We start from the raw sequence: 25,093 nt of genomic DNA on the forward strand, positions 1-25,093 counted from the left end.
ATGGGCTAAAATTTGAAAGCATTATTAACAGCGAAAACATACAATAATTGGCAGCACAAATATAACACGAAATCTCCTTACTTTGAGAAGACACAAACATTAAGATGTAGTGCATTATAAAAGTATGTTACATATCTTTTAAACCAGTGAATGTGTAGTGAGTCCGAGTCACAGACGTTGTTCTTTGGAGGCAACACTTTTATTATAACATCACCACCTAACACAAAGGGGTAACTGCCCCTTCACCAGATACAGCCTAGGGTGGTGACCACCCAGCTAACTACGCTATACTGAGGAGTTACATCTACGAAGGGTCGGGCCCTCTCACTCGGGTCCTCGACCAAGTGTTGATGTCTTACAGGACGTAGAGCTTCTGGACGTGGAGCTTCAGCTTCTAGGATGCAGCAACCCCGGTCCTTCTCAGGGACCCGCCTTATATCTCCCCACGGGTCGGGGCTGCTCCGCCCTCGGCCCCACCCGCCTTCTGGAGCCTTCTAGCTCCCTCTCGATCCCTCTTGAGAGCTCTCCACGGACACGCGATCACCCCCGAGTCCCCCCACCTGGGGGCCTCTCTATGGACACTCCAGATCACGTGTCTGCGGGGTCAACCAGAGTGCCATTGCCCGGGGCAACCCTGCCCCTGGGCTGACACTCTCCCACTCCCCCTTGTGGGAGCCCGCATTAGACGCGATGCGTGGTGCCTGCGCTGTCCCAGCGCTCACCAAGCCCCGCTAGGGCTGGTACTACACCCGCCTATGGGGTATATGCGATGACAGTGCATCGCGTGCCGTGGCCTTCTCAGGCCGGCACCATACAGTGACATCCTCGATGTCACTACACATGGCATGCTTTTTAGAATTGTTCAAATGCGGCCATGTACTTGCATCATAATTGCCAACACACCTACAGCATTGTGCACCTTTTCAAACACATTGTAATCTACGACAAAATTATTTGAATGTGGAATTTTGTGATACCTGCAGCATGAAAGGTATGTAATACACAATCCACATGGAGGAAACAATCGCGATCTTTGAATATTCCACGACAATCGTATAATGTAAGAAACAGTATTCTGTGCAAGAAAAAATACCACAGGAGAATAACTGTGAGTGGCTCATGTACATCTCAAGTATGCACAAAATATGTTGGCACATGAGAAAGGATAAGACCACATTATTGTCATGGCTTTTAATTCGATTGATTGACTCTAGGCTTTCCGTGGCACATTTTCAAGCTGGCTGGCTGTTCACTCATGACACTCAAATCCTCAAGAGACTCTGGGAAGATGGGAGGCAGGAGCTATCATCACAGTTGTTCCAGAGCCTTTTTCTTTTTATTATCTGGATGCCCGAGGGAAAATAAAAATGTGAACGCAAGAGTGCATAAAGGGTTGTTGGTATTGGGAGTTGAAAAGTATATCTGGGACTCACATTTCTATCCTTGTCAAAGGCTTAGTTGATAGAATTTGTGGATTCAGTTAAACTGAATTTGTTCCTTAGTTTGTTATTTTAGAGTTCTGATTTGACTCTTATCGATATTCCTGTTTATGCACAATTAAATAACAACTACACTTTCAATTATAGCCCATACGTTGCCATTGCACAAATAAATAATGAATAATAAGGCATACTTTATGGTTATTTTGTTATTATCTGCGTGGGATGCTTAGTGTAGCATGCAGAGAGCAACACGTTCATTCAGTTCACTAAAACAGGAGTTTCTTTTCAAATATATTTAAAGGTGAGGTTGTAAAAAATAAGCTGAAATGCCTTGAATTTAAAACACATACTGCAATAAAAATGTAAACTGACTTCACCGTTACGCATTTCATATGATGGTAAATATCCAAGAATATTGCAATACCAAAATGAGCAAACTTGTAAAGATTTTACTTCATGCACCACACTGATCACAAGATCCATGCACACGTGGCTGCAGAATGGACCGAGAACAGAGACACTCCATAGAGCATGACCCCCATTAGTATCATTTTTATTTTGTCTTTTGTGACTTCAACTTACATTGTATAGGTCCTTCAACATGCTTACTTGAGTATCCTCTATCTACACACTGGTTAGTAATACACCATTACAATGTGTGTTTTGTTGCTTGTTGTGATGAAAAAAAATAACATTAAAATATACTGAATTACTTATTATAAGCACTGTTTTGATAAATAATGTATCAGCGCAGCACACATTTTTCGTTGTTTTAAAGTTATCGCTTTGTATATAAATCAAACCTATACAAGTAAATAAGTCTGAGTATTTCTTATTGTGCATTCTTATGAATCCAGTCCATCATCAACGCGCACTAATCACACATGTATGCTCTTTAAAGCAACACTGTTTGAAGTGTCTTGCAAAGGTGGCTCAGGCTCAAATAAATAACTATATAATTGCATAACTAAAATTGGTCCACTCTAAGAAATGATCGTATATGTACTAGTATATAGATGTACGAATTCAAATGTGTCAAAAGGCAAATATAATATAGATGCTGAATGTATATTTCCACAATTACTGTTGCTTCAACTTGAGTTGCAAAATTAGTATTCGCATCACATCGTAGATATATGGCTGCAGTCAGAAACCTAACCCTTGGGTTACTGTCAGTGGATGCCATGGCTACAATGGAAACCATCCACAATACACATGCAAGCATTCACTTGTCGGACCCAAACAGAAAAATGAGTCAGTAAAAAACACAAGAGTAAAAAAAACACAGTAAATATCAATATATTGTATTGGTAATATTAAAATACACTTTGTACTGTATGCTTTATTTGAAGGTCTGTCATGATGTAAAATATGATTTTACTGAAACATGATTGTATGGTGTTCTTAAATTATGTAGAATTTAATTTGAAACACATATAAACATGTTTGCATTCAAGTATAAATGAACGTCCGTGCGTTTGGATAAATGTGTGCACATTAATGTACATCTGTAATTCACTGAAACAGCTTTGCAATATAACATTATGATGTGGAAAAGATAGGGACCATATTAATAAAATATGAAATCGTAAACAAAACAATAAATCACTAATTTTATGCCAGGAGACATTAATTCATCTGTCAATCAGTGATTTTTTTTTAAAGGGTTATTTTTATTTGAACTAATTTTTTTTACTTTTCATTAAAGCAGTTGAACTTTCCTCAATACAGCTTTGTGGATTAGGACGGATAAGATAGATAAAGGCTACTACACTGACACGGGAAATTTAATGAAAACTACGTGGACTAATATCTAGGGAGCACAACTGATATGTGTTTCAATGAATTTAAGGTGGCATTTTTTGGCCAACAATAGCATTCTTTCTGAATATGTATTCTTAATGCCTTCCAAATTAGGTTAATAGCAAAAATGCATTCACTGTTTGTTCATCTGTAATGTGAGGCATGACACGATAGCTCTTATGGACGATAACACTTGTAAAGATGATCAAATCTGAACAAGGTTTTAGTATAAAGTTGCGTTACTATTAGGAAATCACCCGTATTTTTTTGACAATTTGATAAGAGGTTTGTCGAAAACTTGGCGATACAAACGACAGTAAAAGGATTTTGCCTTGCCTTCCATGGTGATGCCCCTCCTTCCCGATGACGCCACACGACCCAATATGTGCGAAGTCTTCTCGTTGTGCGACTTGACACGTAATTCTATGGGTCTTTCGGTAAAGCCACATAGATAAAAAAAATAATAATACAAATATCATGATGTTTCGATCGCAACACAAGCAATCGTCTTCAGGTGAAAAAATACAGCGAGAGAGCTGCTGAAGCAGGATGTTATATAGGCCTGAGATGGGTGCAGCCCAAGGGTAAGTGGGCGGGGCTAGAAATGGAATTTGCATGTAAATGTAAGAATGGAGGGCGCCACCAAAGCTGTGGAGGTGGCCATTGTATTCTGTAGAGGTGGACATTATATTGTGAGAGATTAGCATGTCAATGTAAGAGAACCACTGCAACAATGGATGTGCTAGTAAGACATTCAGCCCGCTGATTGTGTGTAGCCCAAGGATAAGTGGGCGGGGCTAGAGATGGTATTTGCATGTAAATGTAAGATCGTAGGGCGCCCTGAGGCTGTGGAGGTGGCAATTGTATTGTGAGAGGTTAGCATGTCAATGTAATAGAACCATCGCAATGGTGGATGTGCTAGTGAGACATTCAGCCCGTTGAAAAAAACGAGAGCCACTGCCACATCGAGGGAAAGGAGCATCGGTGGCTGTGCTAGTGAGACATCCAGCCTGTCAATGCAAAGACATCCAACCTGGCAATGCAACTCAAAGAGTCGGAAATAACAGCTAACATCGGCAGGTAAGATTAAGATGAAAGCATCATAGCAAGTGAAGACTTTACCTGGTTAATCACGTCCTTCCAATGATTGCTTAATTTGTACCCATCTTCTCGGTTGAAGTTGTGTCTGTTCATATATTTGGATGGCTTCATGAACGAATCTTTGTTGATAGCCAGTAGGTTTGCAGAGTACCTTCGTCTTGGAAAAATCTATTTCAAGTGTGCCCACAGCATTAAAACAATGATCAGCCACGGCCGAGGTATTGGTCCTACCGTGTTTCAGATCTGCCTTATGTTCACGAACACGGTCCGAGACATATCGCTTAGTTTCCCCAAGGTAACTACTGCCACAGCCACAGTTTAGGTTGTAGACACCTTTTCCACCTCCATGGATAAATCCACATATAATAACAAAACCTACTTAATGATGGCAGCTATACCAAAATCAATAGAGATCCTACAAACCGCCTGGTAACGAAAACCAATAACTTCATCACTGATTCGGCATTTTTAATCAAACCAACCAAGTGGCTCTCTCTAAAACCCTCTGCTGCTAGACCACTCAGATTTTATGGCTTACCAAAAATCCATGAAGAAGGTACACCACTCCGTCCTATCGTCTCCATTTTTGACCCACCCACCTACAAACTGGCCCAATTTCTTTCTGAGACCTTACATCCATTCACTGGCTCGACCACCTCAGCGGTACATAACTCAACTCACTTGGTATCTCTAATTAAGGACATCTCACTATCTTCAGGTGACTTGCTCGTCAGTTTCTACGTGCTATCTTTGTTTACCAAAGTTCCTGTGCCTGACACCATTGCAATCATTGCAGATTTGGTCCAACAACGACTGAATGCTGATGTACCGGCGCTGGTTAGACACTGCCTCACACTTACTTCACCTGGAATGGAACATTCTACAAACAAGTTGAAGGTACCCCAATGGGTTCTCCCTTATCTCTAGTGGTAGCCAATATTTTCATGGATAAATTTGAGACAGATGCCATCCAGGCATCCCTCCTACGTCCTTCCTTGTGGAAGAGATATGTAGATGACACATTCGTCATCCGGCCACATGGCCTACCAGCGCTGGGCCAATTCTTCAACCACATAAATTCCATACACCCAGCCATCAAATTCACCATGGAGATGGAAAAGTATGGCAAGTTACGATTCTTGGATATTTTAATCGAAAAGAGACCAGATGGCTCAATGGGACACTCTGTGTACAGGAAAGCCACCCATATGGATGCCTACCTAAAACCTGACTCCCACCACCATCCAGCCCAGAAGAAGTCCCTCATCAAAACCCTACACCATAGAGCTCGTATTTCCGACCATCACCACCTAACCAGTTAACTGGAGCACGCACACCAAGCCCTCAAGATGAATGTATATTCGGACTACACAATCCGTAAAGCTATCACCCCAACCGTTGGGAAAGAACCACCTGAGGACCCAATCAAAACCATAACCTTGCCATACATAGCAGAGATTACCAAAAATATTTCCAAAATCATGAGCAACGCAAGATCCAGGTTCGATTTAGCACAGTACATACATTTCATGATCTGATCCCATCTGTGAATGATGTGATCCCTGACATGCAATTCCCCGGTGTCTACAAACTAAGCTGTGGCTGCGGCAGTAGTTACATTGGGGAAACTAAGACATGTCTCGAACCGTGTTTGTGAACATAAGGCAGATCTGAAATATGGTAGGACCAATACCTCGGCCGTGACTGATAATTGTTTCAACGCTGTGGGCACACATGAAATAGATTTTTCCAAGATGAAGGTACTCTGCAAACCTACTGGCTATCAACTAAGATTCGTTCATGAAGCCATCCAGATATATAAACACAGACACAATTTCAACCGAGAAGATGGGTACAAACTGAGCAATCATTGGAAGGACGTTATTAACCAATTTAAGTCATAACTGGCTATGATGTTTTCATCCTACCTGCCGATGTTAGCTGTTATTTCCGACCCTCTGAGTTGCATTGCCAGGTTGGATGTCTTTGCATTGACAGGCTGAATGTCTCACTAGCACAGCCACCGTTGCTGTGGTTTTCTTACATTGACATGCTAATCTCTCACAATACAATGGCCACCTCCACAACCTCAGGGCGCCCTCCGATCTTACATTTACATGCAAATACTATCTCTAGCCCCGCCCACTTACCCTTGGGCTACACACAATACAATGGCCACCTCCACAGCTTTGGTGGTGCCCTCCGTTCTTACATTTACATGCAAATTCCATTTCTAGCCCCGCCCACTTACCCTTGGGCTGCACCCATCTCAGGCCTATATAACATCCTGCTTCAGCAGCTCTCTTGCTGTATTTTTTGACCTGAAGACGATTGCTTGTGTTGCGATCGAAACGTCGTGATATTTTTATTATTTTTCTATCTACGTGGCTTTACCGAAAGACCCATAGAATACGTATTCCTGCAGTCATGACAGCTTTAAGTCAAGATTTTTGACATGTAATGTCTTTTACGATGACTGCTTTTGATGTAAAAAAATGCTTGGAAAAGCTTCCAGAATCCATTCATATGGATAATTCGTCTTCCTTGCTCGAGTATATCAGTGTTTAAAATAGCATTCTAACTTAAGTCCCATTATTATTTCATGTGCAATATGCTTTACTGCTAAAAGCAACAGATGGGAAGAACATAATGCAAGCTTTAGACACGTTTAAAACGAGAGGGATAAATTAGCAATGAAACTCTTGTTTAAACCATAGTTAAGTGGGATATAAAATGCACGCACACATGATATCCTTCATACACATACGTTTTAATGGTGGTAAATATATGCAATCATTCAAAGCCAATCACAACAACATAAATGAGCAAAATTTACATATTGGCGAATATGTTTTTCCCCAATAAATTAGCCAAAATAATAATGCCAATTTCCCTACGACCAACAACAGAGACAATCACGAAGGGAATATGTTTTATATATTTTGTCAAAATGTGAATCTCACCCATAATGTATATGTATATGCACATACATTAACATTCATGCAAGCACAGCTGCATATTGTAGACTATCACACACGTGTAAATTTATGAAAACATTTACATACCAACACATATTATAACTTTGGATATTTTTTTGCCATTTAATTTTTTTTAAATATTTGTCATATCTAAGAAGTTGCGTTACATTTTCCTAGGCTGATTCACTGCTTAATTATATATCTCGAGTAATCTCATAATATACCCTGTGATATTTTTGCATAATAACAAAAACACATGTTGAAAAAGGCTCAATAAGCATAAGAGAGCACGCAGTGTCACGTGCTATTTTAAAAGAATAACCTCCACAAAGACTAAACTATCTACCAAGTATATTCCTAGTTTAGCACAATAGAGCTTGTGCTGTGCCTATTAAACGAGACTTAGGGATGCATAAGAATAGGCTGGAAGGCTTTTTGGGACATGCGAGGTCCACATGGGACCGTGAAAGGCACCTGATCCATCAGCTCACCCCTATTACTAAAGATTGAATCGCAAAAAACTGCATTTGCAGCTATTTCACCAGCAGCGGTGCTTGTAGCCTCATCTCCAAGTCATTGCTCAGTCAGAATCCATGCTTGTGGCAGGCCTGTGAGATAGACAGGGAGGACTTGCATCGCAATATTTCACAGACAGAATTAGACTTCATTCTGCTGTCGGGCAGAAGGTCAACTGGCTATTTAATTTATGAAAACCATCCTATTCCTGGAACAACTGCCAAAATGTCTTATTCTTCTGTCGTCGAAAGTGAAAGTGAGTTAAATCGTATTTTTGTGGCATGAATTTTAAAAGCAGCACTATATATCTGACATTGATTTTATTCTTATGGAAGAAGCCGTATAACCATCATCATCTAAATTAGCCACAGGATCTCATTGCCGAGGCAACTAATGGCAAAGTCAAGCGATGTCATGTTGAAGGCAAACTTAAAATGATTTCACAATTGAAGCACATTGTTACAATGACCACCATCCACACCGGGTAGAAAAAAGGGGTAATTTGATTAAGTTGTTACTAGAACTCATATTGCTTTTGAAGGAATACCTAATTGGTGGCTCATTGTGTCTAGATACTTTTTCATAATTCTATCATTTGCAAGTCCTTGCATTCTATTTGATTATTACATCTTTTTGTGATTTAAAGAAAAATGTAATATTTAATCCTTCTGCTGCTGCACAAAAGTAGTAATTCAACTTAAAATTTTAACCAGAAGGGAAACCACCCCACTAATCAGAATAAGAAAATGTAATGTATATTCTCTATACTATGGCAGGTGCCTGTGAATTTGTAATTTTGAAGGTGTGGGACAGGGTGGCTGTTAGCTGGCTGTGTAATGAATGGCACATTTTTGATTCCTGACAACACATGCCAACAGTGCAAATTGAATTATCCAGTCTCTTTATATTATCTTTTTGGAAAAATCCTGTAGGATTTAGAAGAAAGTGTCTCAAAGGATACTATATAGATTTGTAATTTCCATCGAATCCTTTGGGTCATTACAATTGGATTTTTTTTCTAGTTTCCATTGGATGTTATATATTTTTTAAATAGCACAATACACACTTGTATTGTACGAGCACAATACATAGTTATTCAAACACCAAACATGGTCGATAAATCACAAAAGGGTCCACAATTTGGTGGTCAATTTCAATGTCTTTGCATTTGCCTATGATTTACTACCACTTCTCTTTAAAAAAAATATGGGACGGTATATATATGCCTCCTTTATTCCTGTGAGGCATATGTATTGTGATGCGCAGAATTTTTTTATGTGGTTGCTTTTATATCTTCTATAAATCCCAAATTTATGGTGTTGCATTATCAGGAAATAGCCATACTCCCCAGCGACCTTTTGACCTAAACATTTTAATCGAAATCAGCATAAGAAAAAATATCTATTTATTTGAATTAAAACCACAATCAATTGCTTTTCAAAGCATAGAAATACTGCCAGCATACACCTAACATCATCATTTTGTACCTCTCTGATTTAACATTTACAGCAGCCTTTAAAATGCCCAACTACTGAAATTGTTAAAAGCAATTTTGGCAATGTTTAACTGGGAAGTGTTAGTATGGCTGCACGGTATTGATCGCACTGATGGAACCCCATACTTATTCTAAGCATCCACCACTTTGTCTGAAAGGACATTGGGTGAATGCTGCTTTATTATTCTGGTCACACTCATGCACACATTAGAGATTGTTTTTTCTTCTTACTTAACTGTTTTAGAAAGGATGAGTAAAATTCAATTACAATCAGTTTTTATGCAATCCTCAGGATATTGTACTGGACATTTCAAAAAATGCCAAGTCAGAATTTTTTTCCCAGCAGTTAGACCTGATTCTTTTGAGGATGTCCAAATTCATACCATCAGGTGCAGGAACTTTTCCTTGATCATATTGTGAAATGCAGATTATATTATTACGGTTCAATAGCATTCACATTGACAAAGAAAATGGAACAAAAGCTGAATAAGTGGCACAAATAAGTATTTAGAGGCGCATGCTTGGAATTACACTGACAGGGAAAGTCAAATGCAGGTACAGTATTAGAAAAAACATGCAAGCTAAATACATGGTATTCAGTGTTACAAAAAATTAGAAGGGACAGTGACCAATGGTCAAGACTGATGATCGACTGGCAGCCAAGAGAGGGAATGCACCCGAGATGTCAACCGTGGAGATGGACTGAAAAAATCAGCTCATGTGCAGGTGCTAAGAAAGTTAATGCTGCACTAGACTGTGAAATATGGAGACATCTTCCGTTATAGCTAACATTGCAATGAACAGTTAAAAATAGAAGGGGCAAATAACAAATGCAGAGAGAAAGTGATTTGAAATCACTAAAAAACATACAGAAAAAAAGGAAACATGAAAAAGAATGAAAATGTCAAAATAAAAGGTAAAATACACAGAACTCTGAAAATTAAATAAACCCAGTACAACAATGATCGAATATGTTATAACACTGGAAGCATGGAAGCAGCAAATAGAAAGTTGATGGTTGATAAATCATAGCACATAATAGAGACAGAATCATAAAACGAGTAAAGGGATTTTATGCAGATCTTTATACAAAAAAACAACCCAATCACATACCCCAGGAATATTATATTTTTAGTCGAAATGGAAGACGTTCCACATTTCACACTTAAAGAAGTCCTCTCTGCCCTTCATAGCATGCACATCTGAAAGCTCCCAGAACAGATGGAATAACTCCAGACATTCCTTTTCATGAGGTTCCTACACTGACATTTTTTGAAGAATTCATTTTTAAGGAGTGTTTTGTATATGGGCAGAAACCAGTGCACCCAAAGAAGGAGATTCCACTCAAAGATCTACAACAATTAATTCATAAGCAGGTTTTCTCTACTGCCACGTCCTGGCCACGTCACAGCCCAGCATGTTCAGGGAATTTACAAATATACTTAATCCACCAAAATGAGCTTCCAAAGTTCTGTATATAGGTATGGACCACAACTAAATGTTTCTCCACGACTCTAACCCCAACATGAATACTCATTATCAACATTTAGTCCAGCCATCATACTGTATTAAAGGAAGTGTGGAGAAACTTAAGAGTGTAAAATTATGTGTATGGCTAGATTGACTGCAGTATATTTAGCCAGTGTACGGTCATGATTAACATCACTGACTGAAAACCATATATCAGTCATACCCAGTACTTAGTTACTAAATATATTTGTTAAATTAATTGACGAATTCATTCATGATTTCCTCAGGATAATCCCTCGAGATGGAATGCTTCATTTGCAAGGGTGTCCGGAGTGTCAAGTGACACATAGCAAACATGTAACTAACAACACATATACAAACATCTACAATTACACAGAAGCAAATAATAACAATACAAATGTAAAACACTGCACAGTACATTTACGCAATGTCAAGAACAGCCAAGGTAGCGAGCAAGTGGTGCACACCGCCAGATGTTCGAGAATATTCTCGAGCTGTAACAGTGTTAAAATTAAAGCTTAAAAATCACAAGCATTGAAACATGTATCTGGAACTACTACGATAAACTAACAATATCAGAGCAAACTGTGTGCCTGCCTCGATTAACTTTACATTCCAAAATAGTGATAGGTTATGACAACGCACTGAATACCTTGTAACACGTTCTATGGTTCTCATGCATTGTTGCGACAGCTAAAGCGAGGGTTTGGGAGCTTGAAAGCATGTGTGTAACAGCGAGTCTAATGGGGAACAAAAAAAATCAAACAGAAGCCTCTTTGGTCATGCAGGACCATTTGCCCAGTGACCCTGCCTTTTGATGTCACATCCCCAGAGATGCCGCAGAAGGCCCACCCAGCACTATGGTGGAGGTGATGGTAGTGGGCAGCGTAATTGGATTTCTACAACATGCGACCTGAATTCCCAGCCATGCGAGCTGTCCCGTTAAGACACAAGCCTGGACTAATCTTAAGGCATGAAAACAGAAAATATAATATATGGAAATGGTAACCTTTTCTCGATCTTCTTTATTTTGGTTTACAAAAACAGAATAAGACAACATGTAATTAACAAATCAATAAGGCTATGACCATTATTATATGCAGCCTAGTTATGGTGCGATACATTTTATTTAGGCTGACAGTGAACATTTGTTATATTACCATGTTGAGAAAACAAATAATAATACATAAATGCCTAGATTGCTGTGTATAATGATTCCATTCTGAGACTGTAGTTTAAATAACTATTACTAGCCACCGGACTACTAGAACGAGCTTAGTGGTGTCCCACACGTGATGAACAAATATCCATGCCAACTTAAAGCATATGTTTTTTTTTGCAGCCAATACAGTACAATGATTCATCATACGGATCATAAGATCCATGCGACATATGGCTCGTATTTGTAAACTATGACAGCCATCAAATCCTATCACTGGAGCTGTGTAAATGTCAGGGCTGCCCCAGCATTTAGTTGTGGGATTAGCATTTGTCAGTGTGGGCCTGCCGTCTGCTATATTGCATCTGGACGCACGCTGCCAAATCTTTAATCACGCTTTGAAGCACTGCATACAAATGGGGATTGATGTCAAATTAATGGTAGAATAACACCTACGAGGGAGCAGGTATCCAACACACGGCTAATATGTTATTTGGAGATTAAAATGCACCTGCTGTTTTAAACTATCGGCACCGTATAAAAAACAAGGTTCTTTTGATTAAACAACTTTGGCAGTAACCGTTTTGGCATCCAGTATCGAGTACATGCATGTGTGTGACATAGTCTGCATTTAATATTTTTTTGCAGGGATTGAGTTATTATTTGCTGTTTCTAAATATCGCACCGTGGTGAAGGCATTTCCATATGTTATTTATTAATCTGCTTTGGTTTCGTGCATTTATTAATGTTTTTTTTTTTAAAGAAGTATAAAGTCAATAACAATTGTATTACATCTTAACTTGTGCATTGTTGAATGTATTACGTCAAACTACATTTGTATTTAGTTTCCTGTAGTGGAATACAATATGTATTGTAATAAACTTAACTGACATTTTACTTTCAAATTACATAATCAGGAGACGAAGCCAGCATATAAGATGATCTTCTGTCGTGCTATAATCTGCATATAAATGGCATGTTGCTGTTTTCAAATACGGCTCTCCTGCTGTTTATTACCAGACCAATCTCTCCCTGCCAATATAAATAAATGGATGCACACATTCTTTCTAGATTTGAAGCTTTCGTGACTGCAAGGATTCATATTCTTAGGTTTTTTCGGTAAAGTCACGTAGGTAAAACATCAAAATTAATAAAAAAATAAAATAAAAAATCACGACGTTTCGGAGGCAACACAAGTCTCCGTCATCAGGTGGGACCGTCACAGCCGGATTAGCTGCATCAAGTGAGGCAATGATTCAAGATGTAATCCCTTAAAAGCAAGTTGAGGGGGGGAGGAGAGGGTGGGAGCTCATCAGAATGTGGTGATGGAGACTTGTGTTGCCTCCGAAACGTCGTGATTTTTTATTTTATTTTATTTTTATTAATTTTGATGTTTTACCTACGTGACTTTACCGAAAAAACCTAAGAATGTGGATGCACACATCACTACATAAGTTGCAATGAGGAGGAAGATCATGCCACTTTATGACTGATAGTGGTGTTATTCTTTATGTTGTAGAATGCATCACTGAAGCCTCATTTATTGCTTATAAACTCATGTTAATATGGATTCACTGTGAATTTACCAAAGGTAAATATTCAAAGCAAAGTGTATCTATATTTTTGCATAAGAGCAGTGATGGTTAGCTGTGCTACGCGATTAAGAGTTTAAGTTTATTATCAGTGGTCAGTGTAAATAACATATTAATTTCAAGCACTCTATAGCAATATACTGTATAGCAATGCAAAAGTACAATTTTCATCACATTTCTGAGATAAATAAACACGGTAGAGTCAAAGGACCAGAGTAAATGTGTATGTTACAAAAACTCACCCACACAGTTATGCTATAATTTATGTGTCAATTGATGAAGCAGGAAACAGAAGTACTTAAAATTAAGCCACATTACAAGCTGTGGTCGATGTTGCCAATATTGAGAAAGTGTATCGCGATGTACATTTTTAGTTGAACTCTTGACACTAAAATTAGCATTGCCAATGAAAACTGTGTTGTAATGTGGAAATCAGGTATGACGAAAAACGAATTGTTTTCGTGAAAAAAAAATATTTCGTTCTTCAATGTTTTTGTTACTTAATTTAACCACATTTATTAAGCCAGTTGGTGGTGCACAGCTGTAATCCATCATTGTGGATGTGAATGTTGATGTATCACCAAATTGTAGAGTAAATGTGGACCTCTCTCTGTTTTTTTCTGTATGGGATAGCGTGTTGCCCCCTCACACGAGTGGGCGTTATTCACTTTCTCTCGTTTCCTCTTGCATGTAAACACCATGCACCCTAATATGCAGAGGAACGCAGAGCTTGGGCAACTGTTGGCGCCGACTTACCCCGTGGCTGCTTTTCCCACTTGCCTTTGGTTCCTCGCACCTCTGAGTTGTTCTCTCTCTTTGCGGGCAAATACTGCGTGGCGTATTAGAAGGTGAAATTAGATATATATATATTTTAAAATTAAATAATGCGGTGAATATTTTAATAAAGCATTTGCATCAAAGACTCTGGCTGGATTTTCTGTCCTATTGTGTCCCAGTGGTTCATTCATTTGATTTAACTGTTCTGTTTTTCCTTTTGAAAAATGTATTCCATCAAACATACCGTGATATTTATTTAATTTACAAATAAATATCTCGGTATGTTTGATGATGTATTTACCTTCAGGTTAAGCTTATAGTTATCTAAATTTTGTACTTAGGGAATTGTTACATATAGTGTTAACATCTGTTTGCATATAGTTTAATAGAAAAAACGTAATACATTCTCACAGCGTGAGAACAACAATGCAGTCTGTCTTTTCGAATGTATGTGGCTGGCCACCAATTATTACGTTTCTGAAATAAAACAACATCTCAGTGAAATGTGTGTATGCCGGTATTCCACAAAGAACGCATACTATAATGCATTCATGCATTTCTTGATGTGCAATAGTGAGAACCCAGATACATGGATTGCATGCTATGGGAATACAGGCTGTCGTATAAAGACCCCTTTAATAAAGCAGCACACTTGTCTTTTGGACCCATTAAATATATTAAACATCTAAAACAATATATTGTATTGAATTGCATGAAAGCAGTTGATGGGTTTCAGATTGCTGTAAAATTCGGTAGATAATACGCTCTGTTCATACAGTGCTGATCACATGAACATTGGTGAGTGGTAAGTGATGACAATCTCAGCCAGTGTCAGCGTCAGATGAGTAGTAAATAGTAATTAATGACGAGTTAGAGTCTGGTGAGTGATGAGTGGCAAGCAAGTGGTGTCTGGCGAGCGTTTATGGTGTCAGGTGAGTGGCGAATATTTGGTGAGTGGTAAAGGTCAGTTGAGTGCTGAATGTCTGGTGAGAATGTCTGGTAATTATATCTATTGAATGATGAGTGGTGGGTGTCTGGTGAGTGATGACTGGTGTCAGTTGAGTCGTGATTGTCAAATGTCAGCTGAGTAGTGAGGGCCAGGTGAAGGTTAGGTGAGTGCCAGGTGATTGCTATGTCACTCAATTCAAAGGATGGGCTTTCTTCTAGTTATTTATCAGTAAAAAAAAAACTATAACACATTCCATAAAGCCTCTGTTGTGCATATGATGTAATTTCATTAAATGGTTTACACGAAGTTGAATTGCAGGTGACTTCTGATTTTCAAATTTCCGAAAACCCTCATTCAGTTATAAATTCTACCCATTGTTTTATGTTACACACTTTCTTTTGGATAATTGGCCATTGTATGAAGCTGCATGAAGGTGCATGAATGTACAAGTGCGCTTACTATTTTCCGAGGAGATAATTGTCGTTTGCTCAACAATTGGGCATAGATGCTCTAGAGTGTCAGGAAAGTGGGAGAAAGTGCACTTAACGCATAGACATCTCAATAGTGCATTGTCCAGCTGATGGAGCTATAGCCTCTGTCACACTTTTGTTGTGGATGTTCATCACACCTCTTTGTCCATGCCCAGCAGCAATGCCACCGCATATCAAGTACATCGCTGCCTTTCTCCTCTTTTATTGGCCGGTTTCTGCTTCATGTAACATGGACAGAAAAATTGCCATGCTGGCAGCAGCATTCATTTGTAAAGCTATTTTACAATACCATGATTTGTGTGTAAATAACAATGGCAGAGGAAAACTCCATTAAAAACTATGTAAAATTCTTGGATTGGAGTGGCCATTGATGTGAGTGAGTGGCTATTTATTACTGCGTTAGTGCACTGTTTGTCAGTGTGTTGTTAGTGTGTTGTTGTTCATATGTTGTTAATGTGTTGTATGTTCGCGTCCATAAAAAGGCAGATGAGACTCAAGTAGGCCAATCGCGTTCACAAACATGGGGGAATGTGGCCACACCGAGTGCTTTGTCTGCACCAACCACCACACCTTGACAATCACACAATATAGAATTCCCCATGCCCGCTCAAATGTCGCGCAGTTAAACAAGATTTTCACAGTCCTCTCAGGCTACGTGGTGGCTGTGAGAAGTTGGCTTATGGGCCCTTCCTCCTCAGCAGTGTAGCTAGTGCGGAGGAGGAAATTGGAATGATATCTTACGAGTCGGTGATCATGGAAAACCTAAGACAATAACCAACAAAATAATTCTCATTTTATTGTCAGACCACATGGTGGGATATTGTCAGGGAAAATCTTGCTGGTCAAGTGTCCACTGTGCAGCAGGTAAAGGATCGGGTGGAAGGTAAGAAGGCATTGGCAAGGTGTGGCAGGTTTGCCCGTGATGAAATATTGATCTTTTGATCTTGGTAATTTGCAGTTATTTTAAGTCATTTTAATTAATAGTAACACGCAATGTGTACATAGTTAATGTAATCACATTATTACCTGTGATGTGGTAATTAAATGTGAAATAATTTTGTAAAATTACTTGTACGACATAACAACATTTTTACATCACTTTAAATCTGTAAGTGTGTACGGATATACTCGCAATTCATGGAAACAAATGAAAATGCAATTAAATTATTGTGTTGTGAGGTAGCAAGTCAATTTCTGCTGCGTGTGGATAATCGAACAGTGAAATTAAAGTGCTCACGGGCTCCAGTCGAATCATTTTTCTACAGTAGCTGTCCTGTTTTCACGCAAAAAATTAACCCGTAAAAACAAAGTTTTTCACTATAAATCCTTTATATGCGTGGCATCGATTTTATGTTATTATTCATTTCTGTTTTTCTTGAGTAAGAGTTTCATTTTTATCACATTGGTATTTTAAATTAAATATGCAAAAACATTTTCCTAAAAAGTGGGAAATTTTTGAAAAAAAATTTCACGAAAATAAATTGTCACGCACAACGAGTTTGTGTGCAAAATGTCAAGCTCGATTGGATCACGGGAAGTGGGTTAAAAAACGACCAAAAGATGTGCACGGTCGTAAGCGCGCAAGCAAGCAAGCAAGTGAACTTAATATAAAGGATTTACAAAAATCCCTTACCAGTGCAACTGCATGGCACAACTCACACATATTGATTAACAATGCAAGTGGACCACCTAAGGAAATCACCTGAACTCTATAACCAATCGGTCCCAATACAGGTTTTTTTTCCCCTCTGCAGCATGAACTCAATGCAGAAACAGTGGAGATATAACAATAGGTTTTACCCTTTCTGGCAAACATGCTCTGATAATTTATGATAAAAAAACAAGTACTATATTCAATGTATAAGCAGATTATTTTTTTACTTTCAACTTTGGAAAGTACGTATTTAATTCCAGAAAATTACATGACACACACTTGTAGAACATCCACATGCGTGAAAACAATACTTGATTGATGAGATTTTGTAAATTTTCATGCATTTTTCAGGTTTCCTCCAAACAGTATCAAAATAAAGTTAATCATGAACAGCTGCACAACATAGTGTTAATATTTCTATCAATTAATCCATAAGCCCAAACCAGATATTTCACATTTCGGTACCACCTGAGGTGGCATAACTTGAGTGGTTCCAATTTGTTTGTTTGTGTGGCCAAAAACAGCGCATGATATGACAACTTCTTGAAATGAACGAGTTATCAAGTCTCATTGTTATTAGCTTATAAATAAATCAGCACTACTAAAGGTGTGGTAGAAACTGCTGCTCTTTGTTATAGACAAAGGAGAGGACATTCAGTATTTATGGGACAGAAAGAGGAGTGTATATCTCCATAATGTGTTTGTGCCATGCATGTGCATGAGGCACAACCTGAAAAGCTGTATTATTTATATTATACTTCATGAAATGTAAGGAAGTGTGCCTTTTTTGTGCACGTCTTGAATTGTACACTTAGGTAGGGACTAAACGGCTGTATTATTTGAAAAAAATCACAATATGCAACCTCGTAATAATATTCAGCAGTGAAAAGCACTTTTAAGAAAAAAACATTTACTTTTTTCATATGTACAGTACTCAGGTTCAATCGTACCGAGATAGACTTTCCATAAACTCAATTGATGAGCCTTGGGACCTTACCATGTCTACACTATGAACATCGTATTATGTGTTGCCTGTATTTGCTACGGCTTACTGTTTAATGTGCTTTTCATTCCCAGATGCAAAAATGTATTCCAATTACCCTCCCTGGACCATAATCCGCATAATGATCAACATGAATTAATAGGCATACATGCGTGCAATGTTTAAATATATGAGTTTGGCAACTAAAATCAGAAATTTGTAACAGTTGTAGCATCAAATCATATTACAGCATAACCATTTTTACCATATGCTGCATTAATTATTAACATGTGCTAGTATTCTCAGCCATGTTAGGCAGGAACAGCTTTTTGGATGGGAACACGCAACTGCAATGGAAACACAAGGCAGATCTGAAACACGGTAGGACAAATACCTCTACCGTTGCTGATCATTGTTTTAACGCTTTGGGCTCACACGATATTGATTTTTCCAAGACGGAGGTACTCTGCAAACCTACCGGCTACCTTCAGAGATTTGTTCATGAAGCCATCCAGATATATAAACACAGACACAACTTCAACCGAGAAGATGGGTACAAACTGAGCAATCATTGGAAGGACTTTTTAACTAGGTAAAGTCTTAACTGACTGTGATGTCTCCATCCTACCTACCTATGTCAGCTGTTATTTCCGACTCTGTGTGTGTGTGTCTCTCTCTCTCTCTATGCCTCTCTCTTAGATCTCTCACATGTCCTTTGGATTGCACTCTCATGCTCACATGCCCTTTGGATTGCACTCTCATGCTCACATGTCTTTTGGATTGCACCTCTCAGGCTCACATGTTATTTGGACTGCACTCTCATGTTCACGTCCTTTGGATTGTACTCTCATGGTGCTAATCTCTCATTAACACTGCTGTTTTGCGCATATGCGGCCATGATATTCTTATGCGGTGACGGAAACTAATGCATGCTAATCTCCCTCCCTAATCCCTCTACCCCTAATCTCCCCATTAACACAACTGACGTGCTTGCGTCCGTGGATGGAATCCCTTTCCAGCTCAGACCACGCTTGCTTGCCCATCGCCACATATATAAACTTGTTTTAACTGCTCTCTCGCTGGTTCAGCAGTTCCACTGCTGAATTATATTTTTTCCGCCTGAGGACGACCGCTTGTGTTGCGATCGAAACGTCGTGATCTATTTCATTTTATACCCAAGTGACGTTACCGAAATAACCAAAGAGTATGCAATGAGAACATTTATCCACGTTAAATGCTGTATTCCACTCACATACAATGCAACTATACACACATTAGCGTATGGAAGCAATTGCATATTTCAATTGCAGCCTTTACGCTTGATTAAAATATTTCCATTTTGGAAAATACACTCCAAGCCCTGAATTTGTATAACCTTGTTTCAATTTTACTTCGAGTATGTGTAATGCTCCTGTTGCTTTATTACGGCTGAAATCCAATGCACTTACAAGCATTGGCCATGCATGCATCCCTCTTTTATAATGAACAAGAGGTCTTTACGGTTGTTTATGGACTGTGGCAGGCACTACTGTGGAACATATGCCTTTTGCGGAACCGTATCCAGACCTCATAAAGGCCGCTCACGCATCCTCTCCGTCAGCACAGTGTTCGCATGACTGAGGATGGCCATCCATTAGCATAGGACTGAGCCAGTTTCTTTCCCACGCTCTTGAATTTACTGTGCCATGATGGACAGATATTCCTCGTACTAAAATGCCAAGGAAATGCATCACCCACTGGAGTGTGGTTCCGGTTTATGGTAAAATGAAAAATAAACTTTTAGGATGTGTCCATTGTAACCATAAATGGCATTAACTTATGCTGAAGTCTTAAAAGTATGTTGGAATACATTTAGTTTCGTGAAAACTAAAATAAAAACATATTACAGTTAACTCTATTATAATCATCCTTGTATGGATTAACTGTGCTTGCAAAAAGAAACGACCATTACATGTGTGCTGGTTAATTATCAGCTGCTCCTCACTTAGAGACATCATATTGCCTGAATAAATGTGGCCAGAATACAACAATTGTAGGGATTAAGAGACCAATGGATGGGACTGGATATGGAATGGCAGCCCAAAGGAGGAAATATTCCCAATTGAAAATCTACAGTTGAGTTGAAATTATTACATCAGCTTATGTGTAGGAGATGGATTATGACATCGGAGGACTGTGAAGAATAGTGACAACATAGGGAAGTCTTTATTCAGCAGTCGGTACAACATAATTTATTGATAATGATGCCACATCTACTCATTTTAATAGTTGTGTCATTTAGGCTCTTATGAAACCACATGGATTATCAACTGAAATAACCGATCTTGATTTGAAGCTTTCGTGACTGCAGGAATCCATACTCTGTGGTTCTTTCGGTAAAGTCACGTAGGTATGAAATAAAATAAATTACGACGTTTCGGGCGCAACACAAGCATCTGTCATCAGGTAGGAAAGCATGGTCTGCTGCTGAGGCAGACTGTTTTAAAAGGTTTGAAATGGGTGTAGCCCAAGCGTCATAAAGAAGTGGCCGGGGCTAGTGATGATAATGTGATACATTCGCATGATGTTAATGTGAGAAATTAGCATGTAACTGTAAGATAGGAGAGCGGCCTCCTCGACGAGGGCACGGAAGTGGCTATGTTAATGTGAGAGATTAGCATGATGTTAATGTGAGAAATTAGCATGTAACTGTAAGATAGGAGAGCAGCCTCCTCGACGAGGGCACGGAAGTGGCTTATGTTAATGTGAAAGATTATCATGTTAATTTGAAATTGAAGAGTGGTGCAATCCAAAGCAGCCTCTTTGACGAGGGCACGGAAGTGGCTATATCAATGTGAGAGATTAGCATGTTACGGGGAGGGTTTCCACACATCTGTTGGAGCTTTTAACAGACTGCGAGACAAGAAGGCTCACCTGATCGAGTCGCTAACCTTTCTCAAGAGATGCCGCGATAACAAGGTAATACCAGTCGCATTTACACTCACATCTGCTGCTGTCACTTCTCCTAACGCTAAATGGATCTTGTTCAAAGCTAGCCTATCGCTCATCTAAGAGAGAATAAGGTTGCTCCAATTTGAACTTGATCATTTAGACAAGACTCTCTTACAATCACACTTAAAATTAACAGATAAGATGTCCACTTCTGATTGGGACCATGTGCATAACATGACAGTTTCTCCTGCTACTTCAATATCAACCAAATGTAAAGTAAACTTGATCGCTAAATTCAACCTCCTGTCAAAAAAGCCAGAGCCACACGTTAAAAAGTTAGATGTTAACAAGATTGTAATCAATTATAGTAACATCCCAATTTCCGACAGCCTAAAATCGGTACTAGCCAAAAGTTTGAATTTCGCAGTCACCCCTAAACATATCCCAGTGGATGATATAATTGCCCAGGTCGACGTAGCCCTCAATGGCTTGGGACACATCCTGGCAGATATTGCTAGATCTGAAATTGCTGCTATCCTAAAAAAACGCTAAGAAACCAATTAGCAACATCAGCAAGGATGAACGTTTTGAACTCACTAAATTAAAACAGAGATGACATTGTCATTCTCTCAGCCGACAAGGGCAATGCCACTGTCATCATGGATAAAACCACTTACAACAACACAATTCAGGACCTTGTTAATGATGGCAGCTATACCAAAATCAACAGAGATCCCACCAACCGCCTAGCTACAAAAACCAACAATATCATCACTAAATCAACTTCTCTAATCGATCAGTCCGAGCAGAGCTCCCTAAAACTTTCGGCTGCTAGACCACCTAGATTATATGGCCTTCCAAAAATCCACAATGTAGGTACCCCACTCCATCCTATCGTCTCCACCATTAACTCACCCACCTACAAACTGGCCCGATTTTTTTCTGAGACCCTGCTTCCTTTCACGGGCAAGTCCACCTCAGCTGTACTTAACTCAGCTCACTTGGTTTCTCTAATCAAGGACATCTCACTGTCTCCAGATGATATGCTTGTCAGTTTCGATGTAGTCTCTCTGTTCACCAATGTACCTGTATCTGACACCATTGCAATCCTTGAAGACTTGGTCCAACAAGGATTGAATCCAGATGTACCAACTTTGGTAAGGCACTGCCTTACCAACACATACTTCACTTGGAATGGCACATTCTACAAACAAAATTAGGGTACCCCAATGGGTTATTCCTTATCGCCAGTGGTAGCGAATGTTTTCATGGAGAAATTTGAGACAGATGCCATCCAGACATCCACCCTACGTCCTTCCTTGTGGAAGAGATACGTAGATGACACGTTCGTCATCTGGCCACATGGACTGCCAGCATTGAACCAATTTCTCATCCACATCAATTCCATACACCCATCTATCAAATTCTCCATGGAAGTGGAAAAGGATGGCAAGCTACCATTCCTGGATATTTTAATCGAGAAGAGACCTGATGGCTCGTTGGGACATTCGGTCTACAGGTGTAGGGGTGTTACGGAGGAGCTGTATGTGTAGGGGTGTTAAAGAGAGAGCCGTTATGCATGGCAGCTTATGGGAAACAAACACAGTGGGCGGGGCTACGTGAGTGCACGGGGGGGGTGCTCTCAACGACGTCCGCACCAGGCAGCCCGGGGCCCCACCCCTCAGCGGGGGTGGAGTATAAAGGGGGATGTGTCAGAGGGCTCGGGGCAGAATGTTTAAGTAAACTCTTGAAGACCGAAGACTGCCTAGCTAGAGCCCTGGACTCCCCTGGGACGCCGCCCTTGTCAGGGCCGCGCAGGACCGAGCCAGCGGCGTGGTCCCGTGAACCAGAGCCAGGACTCTGGGACTCCGGGTACCGTAGCCCGACTGACCAGTGTCGGGCCAGACAGCCTCCCCTAGCCCAGTATTTGGAGGATTAGGAGGCAGGCTAGGGGTAGCTAGCCGTGTGTTCCCAGCTATCCGGGTGAGGGGGCCGATACCCCCTCCAGTACTGTATGTCCCCAGTGACTGTTGTGAAATAAATACGTGTGCCTCTACTCGGGTGTCCACGCGTCCTCAACGGTACTACATCTGGTGACAGAAGTGAACAACAACGAACATGGACACGCGCCGAACAGCTCGGGCCGGGGTGCAGGAGGCGGAGGACACCGCGGGAAGTGCGGTGCCAGAGACGGCTGATGGAGGCAACGAGCAGCCGGGGCCGAATGCATCCTTACCGGGGCATCGGGAGGAAGGGGAGTCACCATCCGACGGACTTCGGCTGGCGCACGCGAGGCTGGCGGAGCTGCTGTATGCTGCTGCCGCCACACTCGAGAGCATCACTCGGCTGGGGGCTGCTGGACCGCCGCGGGGCGAGGACGGCCGACGACCGTTGCGCCTTCCCGCCATTTCTACTGACTACAACTTTGAATCTCCCGCCATCGCGCAGCAGCTGCCGAGGGCGTGGCCAGCCTCAACCTGGGGTCCGACATCGGCCTCGCAGGGGCTGCCGCGTCACCACCAACGGACGGAGCGTCACCATCAGCGCGACAGGCGATTCCATCTGTCGTTCGTGCCGACGCTCAGCCGAGTTGCGGGGACAGCAAAGCGCGGGCCTCCACGGCGATCGCTGCGCTACACCAAAGGCTGCCCCTGCTGAAAGAGTTTGTAGCTGAGGAGGGCGACTGGGGGGGGTTCCAGCGGCGCTTCCTCGCGCACCAAGAAATGGCGGGGTGGTCGGACGCCAAAGCCCTCTGCGCGCTGCCGGCGCTCCTCGACGGCGACGCCCTCGCCGCTCTTACGTCGGCACCGAGGGACAAGCGCTCCACTCTTCAGATGGCGCTGCAGTTGCTGGCTGGGGTCTACGGACCTTCGGCGGAATGCAGACAGCGATTTTACGATCGCCAGCGGGGTGCAAAGGAGTCGCCCCTTGCCTACCGTACGAGCCTTCTGGCGTTGGCAAAGACGGCCTTCCCTCGTATGGATGACCAAGGCGTGGACGCGATGGTCACTGAGAAAATTCTTCTGCTGGCGGACGACCTGGACATCGCCATCGTCGCACAGGAGGACACGGAGATGGGTTCCCTCCAGGCGGCGCGGCTCCTCCACGCTAACCTCCTGTCACAGCGACGGAAGGCCAGCAGGGCAGCGGCCGGGCGTACGGTGGCTGCCGTCACCCCCCCGACGGAGGAGGTCTACGCCGCCGACTTCCGACAGCAGCAGAGGGTGGGAGTACGGGCGGGCCGGGATGGGTCGGGCCGCTCGGACCGTCCGTCATCACCGCCTGCGCTCCCGCGCTGCTATAACTGCGGCATCCGGGGCCACGTCGCCTCGGGGTGCCGCTCTCCTCGATAGCGGGAGACGACGCCTCGCCGGGACGCCGGCCCTCCTCCTCCTTCCAAGCTCCATCAACATGACCCGGCGAGTCGCGGCACCCCACATGTTTGGCCAAAGCACACACCCGTTACACACAAGCACACCGCAACGAACGGGGGGCCAACATTGCGCACCGTCGGGCCAACACGCACCACTATGGGGACCCAAATCGAACCCAGGCAGTGGTCCGTGTTGGCCCACCGCGTTGTGGCGGCGTCGTCGGGGTCGTCGGCCGTAGTAGGGCACATTGACGGGGTCGAAGTGCGTATCCTCGTCGATACAGGAGCGTCGGCGACTATCATTTCGGAACTCATATACAACATTCTCCCCGTCCAGAGTCGTCCTTTGCTACCGGTTA

Source organism: Lampetra planeri, chromosome 1 (assembly GCF_965212315.1).
Source record: "Lampetra planeri chromosome 1, kcLamPlan1.2.h2, whole genome shotgun sequence".
NCBI classification, from domain to species: domain Eukaryota; kingdom Metazoa; phylum Chordata; class Hyperoartia; order Petromyzontiformes; family Petromyzontidae; genus Lampetra; species Lampetra planeri.